Source organism: Numida meleagris, chromosome 1, assembly GCF_002078875.1.
Source record: "Numida meleagris isolate 19003 breed g44 Domestic line chromosome 1, NumMel1.0, whole genome shotgun sequence".
Taxonomy (NCBI): Eukaryota; Metazoa; Chordata; class Aves; order Galliformes; family Numididae; genus Numida; species Numida meleagris.
In genome coordinates this window covers 153,548,176-153,557,274 of record NC_034409.1, presented here as the reverse complement: position 1 = coordinate 153,557,274, position 9,099 = coordinate 153,548,176, and the positions used below count along the sequence as shown (strand labels likewise).

General features: G+C 48.5%; 1 protein-coding gene and 1 long non-coding RNA gene across 6 annotated transcripts in view; one reads left to right on the top strand and one right to left on the bottom strand.

Moving 5' to 3' along the window:
* KLF12 (Kruppel like factor 12) overlaps positions 1 to 1,548 on the bottom strand; it is a 254,581-nt gene extending 253,033 nt beyond the window's left edge. For 2 of the 5 annotated variants that reach the window (XM_021417390.1, XM_021417423.1), the window contains exon 1: positions 1,322 to 1,548. The gene's annotated coding sequence lies outside the window, so the exon portion shown is untranslated. Of the gene's footprint in view, positions 1 to 426; positions 563 to 1,146; positions 1,242 to 1,321 lie in introns of those variants that run through there. The other 3 variants (XM_021417433.1, XM_021417400.1, XM_021417407.1) reach the window with 3 other exon arrangements.
* LOC110408576 lies at positions 848 to 8,290 on the top strand. The gene is made up of 4 exons (XR_002444441.1): positions 848 to 1,122; positions 7,552 to 7,696; positions 7,803 to 7,932; positions 8,063 to 8,290. It is a non-coding gene; the product is annotated as an uncharacterized LOC110408576 (long non-coding RNA).

The window sequence follows — 9,099 nt, the reverse complement described above, 5'->3', positions numbered from 1 at the left end:
GCTCACAGCGCGGCCGAGGGCTCGCCCGCACCTCCCGGTGGGTGACACGGCGGCTTCCAGGCGGTGTTCGCGAGTTGATTACGTCCCGTTAGAAAGGTATTTCCGGGCACCCCCGCAGGAATAGCGCGCAGGAGCCCGGAGGCGCGGTGCGCGCAGCCTGACATCATGCACAGAGCGCTGCCCGCGCCCCCCCCCCGCCCCGATCCCGCACGGAGCGCTCCGCCGCTCCCGCACGTTCCGGAGTTGGAGCTCCAGAAAATGGAGCCCGGTGCCCGCGCTACGGAGCGGCCCTGGGAAGTTGCCGCGGTCGCTACCTGCCGGGGCTGGGCAGGATGGGGACGAGGGGGAAAAATGAAGAGAATACCATTTATCGTGCGACGATGGAAGAAAAAAATAAAACAACAACGAAGCGGTTTACTTACTTACCCGGGGGAGGCGGGGGGCTGCCAAAGGCTGACATAAGCCATGGTGGGGGGAGTGAACTTATCCCCAGCACCTCGCGCGGACCGAGGTGCTCTGACCCCGGTAGGCGCACTCACATCTGATCCGATTCGCAGCGCTGACAGGCGCCGGCAGAGCCCCGAGCAGAGCCGGTGCCACAGCCCCGCCGAGGGCGCGCGGAAGGCAGCGCACCTCCGGGCCGGGCCGGGCCGGGCCGGGCCGGGGTACAGCCACGGGCACGCGGCGCCCCGCGCACACACCGGCAGCGCAAATCCGAGCGGCCGCCCCAGCTGACAGCGCGGCGCGGATGCGCACCGGAGGGATGTACGCGGACGGGGTCACACCGCCGCTCCTCCCGCTCTCCCGGACCGGGCAGGGGCAGCGCTCGGACCCCGCGGCCGCCCCGGGGGGAGGTCAGCGGGCGGGGAGGGGCGGCACGGACGGCCCCGCGCTGCCCCTCGGCCGCCCCCCGCAGCGGCCTCAGCGGGAAAGTTGGGGAAAGTTCGGGCGCGCGGACCCCCCGGCCCGGCCGCAGCCCCGGCCCCGCGCGGAGCCCCCTCCTTTCCCTCCCTTCTGTTTTTTCTCGTTTTTTTTTTTTTTTTTTTTTAATTATTTCACTTCATCTGGGCGCTGACCGGGACAGCCGAAAGCCTAAATAACGCCGACGTTACGTTTATTCCGGTAAGAAACGGAACGGGCACAGACCTGAGCGGAGCTGCAGAGCTGGAGCGCCGCTTCCTCCGCCGGCGCGGGGTCCCCGCGCTGCCCGGCCCGGCCCCCTCCGCCGGGGCAGCGCCCCCCGCCCGCCCGCAGCTCGCCGCCGTCCCCAGGAAATGAATGGGGGCACCCCGGGGAAGCGCGGCGCTCGCCGCCGACTTACCCGCGTCACATGATGAGCCACGGGCAGGGTGCGCCGGGGGTGGAGGCTCCCGGCGCCGCCTCAGCCGCGCCCGCACCACAACACCGAGCAGCGCCGCGGCCGAGCCCCGCGCGGGGCAGCCGAGCCGAACCGCTCCGCTCAGACAAAGGCGCCGCGCCGGTCCCCTCTCGCCTCGGCGGGCGCCGGTGTCCTCGCTGGCACGCCGAGCGCCCCCACCGGCCGCCGGGCGGGGAGGGAGGAGGGAGGAGAGGGAGGGGCCGCGCCTCCGCCCCGCAGCCGCCCCGGGGCTCGGTGCGCCGCCCGCCCCCGGGGTGGAGACGGGAACGCCCGGCCCGGGGGAGGGGCCGCCGGCGGGGCCCGGGCTGGGGGCGCGTGCGGCGCGGCGGGCGCAGTGGGGAGGTTGGCGTCGTGGGGATGCCCAGTGAGGGAGCCCCGGGAGACGCGGGGAGGTGGGGGAGCCCCGCGAGGCGGTGGGGGCTGGAGGGGACGCGGGGCGCCGCGGGAGCCCCGGCCGTGGGCGGTGGCCCTTCCCCGCCTCCCGCAGGGTGGCCGCCGGGCCGGGGTGGGGCGGGACTGGGAGGGAATAGAGGGTGGAGGCCCCGTCCCTGGGGTGGGGGCGCGGGCGGTCACCTGGCAGGGGTGGGGGCCGAGCTGTGTCAACCTTCTTTTGTAAATTTTTTTTTTCTTAAATAAATAAACACACTGCAGCTTGTGGGAACTCTGTGAGGGCTTGTCGATGTCTTCGTTTTTTGTTTCTTGTTTTTGTTGGTGGTGGTGGTTTTTTTTTTTTTCTTTTTGTGTGGAGGTGGGTGTGTAGGGTCGGGTCACGCCTCTGCAAACCGAGAACTTCCTTTATGGGAAGGGTTTCACACGAAGGGACTGCGGGTACCGGAGCACGGGGCGCTCGTGGCGGTACGCAGAGATACGAGCAGTCCAGTATCCAGAAATTAGAGTCTTTATTGCATGGCTGTTCTGAAAGCATTACTTCAAAGCACTTAGGAAACAAAAATGTGAATCCTGAGATTTGGTGTTTAAACTTTGAGAAGTAAATGTCTATTTCGTCTTGAAAGTATGCTTACTAAGGTGTAAGTCGCTCCGAAAGTAATGCCTCCTATTTATTTCCATGGAAATTCAACAGATATAAAGAGCACTATAACACTGCTAGAGCAAATTCTCAGCTACAAAACACTATTTTTCAGCAGTAGCCACTGTTAAGCTGTGCATTTTCACCGGCGATGAAGAGCCTGCTGAAACACACCACCCACTGCCTCACTGTGCTTGCATCCGCTCTTCGCTGTCCATCAGTGTCCCATAAGCATCAATGAATGTCAATAGGTGCCCTTTTTTCCACAAGGCAGAATTCAGTGACACACCTTCGCTCCACATGCATTTCCATGTCACACGCCATTGTGTCAGACTGCCCCTCTGCTGCCATCCGTCACACAGCAACAAAATGTAATGGAAAACTGACATGAAGGTTCAGCCTCTACTGCCATACCACCAACATCTGCCTCTGATGTCGTCGGCCAACATAGTGAAGTGGGAGGCATTACTTTTGGAGCAGCCCTCTTACATGTTTATGTAGCGATATATTTTGGTTGAAGCTTGCTGGCCCACGTGCACCTGGTGCCCAAGCCCTGCAGCCAGCCCACTGGCCTTCGCTCAGTGCAGATCTGATGGGCTGTTACCTGCTTCCTCCCTCAGGCTCCTGTTGCCTGAGGGAAAAACAACAGGGCTGGTGTGCCTGTAGGCTGTGACCAGCCCTGGCTGCTGGTATGCCTCGTGGCGATGTTCAGGAGGCCTGCAGCATAAGGAGGCCAGGAAGCCTCCTCAGATCTGGCTGCCACGCTGGTCCCTGGCCTTCTCTCCAGTCATAGAGAATACAGAACAGAACATTTGTGATGAGGCTTCACTGACTGTCCTCGCATTCAGACAGCTCCAGAGGATCCCAGAATGTAACTTCTCAGGCCTTCATAGCGATAGTTTGGTGAACTAAGCACAACAGGAATCACTCTGTGGCTGTGAGGTTGGCCTGCTGCACGATCGTGTTTGTAACAGCCCATAGGGTGTGCGTATTTACACAGAGAGCCAGGCCGAGCCTGGGTAAATAACTACTGCTGAATGCTGTGACTTTCGGTTCATACAAACGAATGCTTGCTTATCTCCCCAGTAGTTATGCAGGGAACCTGAGGAACCAGAACCAGCATCTGTTCTCTTAGCCTGAAATACACCCGTGCACTGCTGGGTGTGTTCTGCTCTTACCATGAATGGCACTCGGCCTCCTTTGGGCATGAGCGTTTTGGGTAAAGCAGCCTCCACGCTCTTTGTCCCTGCGTGTTATCTCTGCTTCCACAAGGTTAAAAAAAGCGGAATAGCAAATAAGAAATGCTAAAGCAGATAGAAGTCCACCTCACACTGTATATAAATATGTCTCTGCAAGCCATAAAGGAGATTAGGTGTGATTTGCTATTATTTTGTCTCTGGTGTAATCTTTTCCTTTGGAGAAGAGGGAGCACAGATTTAAAATACAGTCTAATGACCCAAATAGCAGATTTATTGTTACTTCATGCATACTGCCAGCTCCAAAAACTCACCAGAGATTACGATTGTGATTCCCTCCTTTTCAGAAGATTTAACCCAAGTCAAAAGTTAACATTGCAGCACCATGTTTTAAAAGATAAAACATGCAATCCTGCAGGAAGTAGACTACTACAGAACTCCACTGGAAATGTTACCTGGGTAGATTTATAGGTTATATTCGGATTTATCAATAAAAGCGCAAGTATTAGCACTTGGAATGGGGAGCAATGATTTCCCAGCCTTGAGTGTTCTGCAAAGAAAAACTAGGTTTTACCTACAGAGGTTAAAGGATTAATGAATACTTGGCACATGAAAAATGAATAGTGGTAGCAGGAAGAAGATTGCATGTAGACGGTGCGATAAGGCGCGTAGGAGGGAAACATCACGTTACACGCGTCGCTGTGCCCTGAGAGGCAGACGAAGCTCATTTCCATTGAATCCCAGATAAAATATTTAAAAACGTCAATATATATTTTATCACACTTAAGAAATATTTTATTCGTTTATCTAGTATATCTAAGGAAATCGTCTAGAAGAGGGGTCAGTTCTCTATGAGCTTCGCTATGTGCTGTGCTGGCTGTTTACATGGTCTGCTGCCTGCTATTACCCATATGCATGAATTTGCGGGCCAGTGTCTAAAGCTAAAGTATGTAGCTACATTCATAGGAGAAATGTTTCACATGATTATATATCAATAGATTGATATAGGAACAGGGATATTACACATTAGTATTTGATATATAACACAGATTTATAGAGAAATGTAGTTCTCAATCACATACTTTTACGGAAAAGTGGTCCTACTAAATCACCATCTTGGCTCACTCCGCATACCTGAAACCTCTGTTTCCATTCTTGTGTAGCTTAGCAAAGCTGAGCATACACCATCTATTTGGAAATGTTCTGGCTTAAATTTTTAACACAGAAGTGCTTTGGAGACACATAGTATTTCTACAAATTCCTCATTTCTCTCTTTTTTTCTTCTCAGAAGAATTTTAATTTTCTATTGATCAATGGGACTTCTTAGCATGCCATTTTTTTTTCCAGAAACAAGAATCATAAATTTTGAAACATCTATTTTTTTTTTTAAGTGTCTTGCTATATTCAATTCTAAAAATAGAAAAACATGATTTTGGAAGCCAAGAGAACAAATCAGCCAGTGGAACATTTTTGGTTATTTACTTTTTCGCAGCCCTGACAGTTGTGTATTTCAGAGTTTTTTCCATAATCCTTTTCCAGGTCTGCCATGTTGCAAACCAGTACTGTGCACTCGCTGTTATTCACCCTTACAACCCCAAATGGTTATTTTCAGTCTTCCTGTAGTTTTTTTTTCCTTTAATGGAGCTTTCTAAATCTAATCAAAAGTGAAGTCCTATCAAATCGCTATGCCCTGTCCCTCAACCTCTCACCTCTCCTATATCTGTCCTCCATTGATACAGATACCTTCATCATTTTTCCCCAGTAGCCACTGTCCTATTTGCATTTCATCTTAGATTCTAATCCAGCAAAAAGTCAAGTAAATAATATTCTTGAAAGCAGTTTAGCAACTTTTACATTCAACTTTGTCACGTTTTCTTTTTGTTTGTTTGTTTGTTTGTTTGTTTAAATAATAATAATGAATCAATCATTCTTTGAAATGGGGAATGGCATCACCAGCAGAGAGCACACTGGAACCTCAGAACAAAAGAAAACAGAAAATCAATAGCATATTTTAACAATGCAAGCCTGAAACAAATAAAGATACATCTGAAATAAATCAGTAATGTGTTGAATATTGAACCATTTTGTCATTTAAATTAACACCAGTTATAAAAATACCCTTATTCCATTTCAGCTTGTATTTAATTTTCTAATTCAAATACCAAGTAAACTTAAAAGAAAAAGAACTCAACCTTATTACCCAAACCAAAAACTAAGTGCTTTTTTATTTGTGATGCATGGCTAGAAAAAAAAAAGCGGTAACAAATTACATGATATATTTTAGAAGACAGATTGTGTTCATTTGCTGAACTTGGGGGAACCTTTGGGTTGACAGATAATCAATTCAAATACCTGGAGTTGAGGGATTGTGTTGCTAATTCCTTTCACAAGCCTTCCCTTTTGAATAAAGGCACGTGAATGTTTTTTGCCAAGGAATTGACCACATCAGCAGATACAGCCTTTCTGATACGGTTGCTGTCTTGCAATCCAGCCTGTGATCATCTGCCAAGTACTTCCTCTGCTCCTTGTACACCCACATTAGTCTTAGGCTTAATGTGAATAAATTGTGCTTGCCCCTTTTTCTGAGAGCCATGATAAAGCCTTAGATTGCAAACTCTTTGGAGTGAGGACATCAGCTTCTGTTGCTTTGAATCTAGTTATAAAGCATGTCAGTATGTACAGCACTGTGCCGCCAAGTCCTGGGATATTTTAGTCAGCTTCTAGGTGGCCATTAACCAAAGTGGTCTTGCTGAAACACAGGAGTACAAGTGACAATGTGACCATATTTCACATGGCTCACTGAAAACATCAACAGTGGTATTCCTCAGGTATGAAAATCAGAGCTTCATAATGTACATATCAGTGTTTGCCTGTACTTTGTACAAACTAGTTGTTCATTCTTAGACTGACAATTAGGAAGTTGTTTCCTTCAGCCCACTCTCCTGAGTAAGCCCAAACACCTAGGTCAGCATGTAAATGGCAACCTTAGTGTACACAATACAGCCTCTCTTATATATTAAAGGGTATAGTGGAGAATAGTTTGGCATCAGTGCATAACAGAGGAAAATTATAATCTAATATCATAAGAGTATGTTTTTCTCCAGGGACAGAGATCAAAATATTCAATTTGCCAGATTTAGATTAGCAATGTTGCCAAGATACATATTCTAGGAAAGTGGGGCTGCATAGTGTTAGTGCTCTACTCCCTTGATCTGAAAGCTGAGTGCCCTTTGTATAACCTTGGATTGAAATCGTGCACTTTTCCTTTTTTTAAGTTGCCTTCTTTCAGCAAGAGCCATTGCAGGGTTGTGATCTTATTTAAGAGAATAGCTCCAGAATAACAGGAGGGACAGTTTCTTATTTAGTGTAATCTGACACTGGCAAAAGTTAATAGGGAGAAAGAAGTCATCAAGGAACACATTCTGAGAAAGAAAATTCTGGTTTTTGCAGCTCTCCAGTGTTCGGTTAATATTTTTGTAAGAAAAACAAATGGAGAAAAGCTCTCCCTGGCTGTGGAGAGCACTGCAGTTCAAAAAGTCTAGGGATGGAACGAGCGGCTCTGGATTTTCCTTTCAAAACTATGTCAGTTGCAGCTGAATTTATGGACTTAAAATCACTCCAAGAAAACTTCTTACGTCATTTTAAGCTTTGTATTTGATTCCACTGTCTCAGCTCAGCATATTGAATAACGTGTTCTTTGGTTGTTCAGGAGACAACAAAAAATGAGGGATCTCTTAAGCAGTGCTTTATAAAGAGAGGTGTATTGTATTCTTGTATCAACACTGAAGTCACTACATCTCTTTTGGTAAGAGAGCAACTTGCTGTGGGACCATCTTTCAAAGTTTTCCTTGTAGCTCACACTGTGCTGTGTTCTCTGTGGCTCCTAGTTATGTTGCACTCCGCTGCTTCTCTGCAAAATTGCCTGTTTCTAATTTGTTCCCTGTGTGCAGGTTTCACGAGCTGCAGAGGAAGTTCTGCACAGGGAGATGCAGAAGGACGGTTTCAAAGTGGGAAGAAATGCTGCAAAAGCACTTGGTTTTTGTTCATGGTACTGAGAAGGGTTCTGCAGAAAGGTTAGCACATTCAGCTGGGCAGGTATGGCTCCAACGTCTCTGATTCCATACTTTGTAGGCAGCCAAAACACCTGGGACATCTTCTTTGCTCATATTATCTTGACAATCTTCTACGCTTTTTTTGTCAGGTGTTAAGTACAGCAGATATTTTCAGGAAGTGATGTGGTTTGTTTCCAGTCGTTTTTAATTCAGCAAAGTTCTTTGTTCTCCGTGGAGGTATTAAATAAATTACAACAAGACAAATCCCTGAGCAAACAGGTACTTATATGCTTTTTCTTTACTCAGACAGCATTTTTCCTTTCCTCTCCTTTCCCATCTTCCACCTGGTGTTACAGACACTTTCCTGTATAACTAAGATATTCATGTTAACTTTTGTTTTGATTTCTAGGCCTCACAGCTTGGCTGTTCCAGTACCAACCTCTCTTGGATTCTGATGCTGTTTGCTGTGCCTCAAGAGTAGAAGAGATCTGGAATCAAAGCAGAATTGGGACACAGAGAAAATGTTTCTTTTCAACACTTCTGTAATTCCGTGACTTGGGCTTGAAATGCCCACTGTTGTACCTGGGCATAATGAACATACCATGGTGCTTTCTGGATTAAAAGTCATGTAAGAGGCTTCATCTGGACTCAGTTGTACACATCACATTTCAAATGAGAAAATTTCTTTGGGGGAATGTGTTGTAATTTCTAAAAAGAATATTTCACAGATTATTAACCATAGTTGTGCCACTGGGTATCAATCTAACAGCTAAAAAACCTAATCATTATGTTGTAGCAATTGCTTACTTAACATTTTGGCTTGTTTGTGTCGGTTTTTTTTGTTTGTTTGTTTGTTTTAAACTAAGAGAGTAAGTTTCTTTGACTGACTGCAAGGTTCAGAAAATACCAGTTATCAATTCTCTTCCCAATGACAACTGATGACATGATTTTTACAAACGGTTGAGCACTTGGCAAACGCTAGCCATAGAAATCGAATGAGCTGAAAGAAACTCCAGCCTGCCCCATTGTCATGACTGAGCTGACAGATGGGAAAAAGAGAAGGAGGTTGCGATGCTATCCCAGAAGCCCAGGGGCACAGCGTGAAGTGACTGCTGAAGTGCTTTGAAAGACCTCAAGTGAGGGAAGAGCAGATTTCCCTGGAGCGGGCATCAACTATACTTTGTTTCAGAGGTTGCCCTTTCTAACACAGCCCCCCAAATGGGCCGGCCAGATTCTCAGCAGTGGAGGCAAAATTGAATTTCCAGGAAGGAAGGAGGAACCGGAGCCAGGCTGCTGCTGGGAGAGCAGGAGGGCAGGGGTGCCAGTACAGCTGCCTGAAGCAGGTGGCCCAAATGCCAGCATCTGCTGCTGCCCAGGACACCGTCACCTGCCTGGGCACGAGCAGCATGGTTGGGCTGCTGTGCTGGGCCCAGTGTGCTGCTGCGA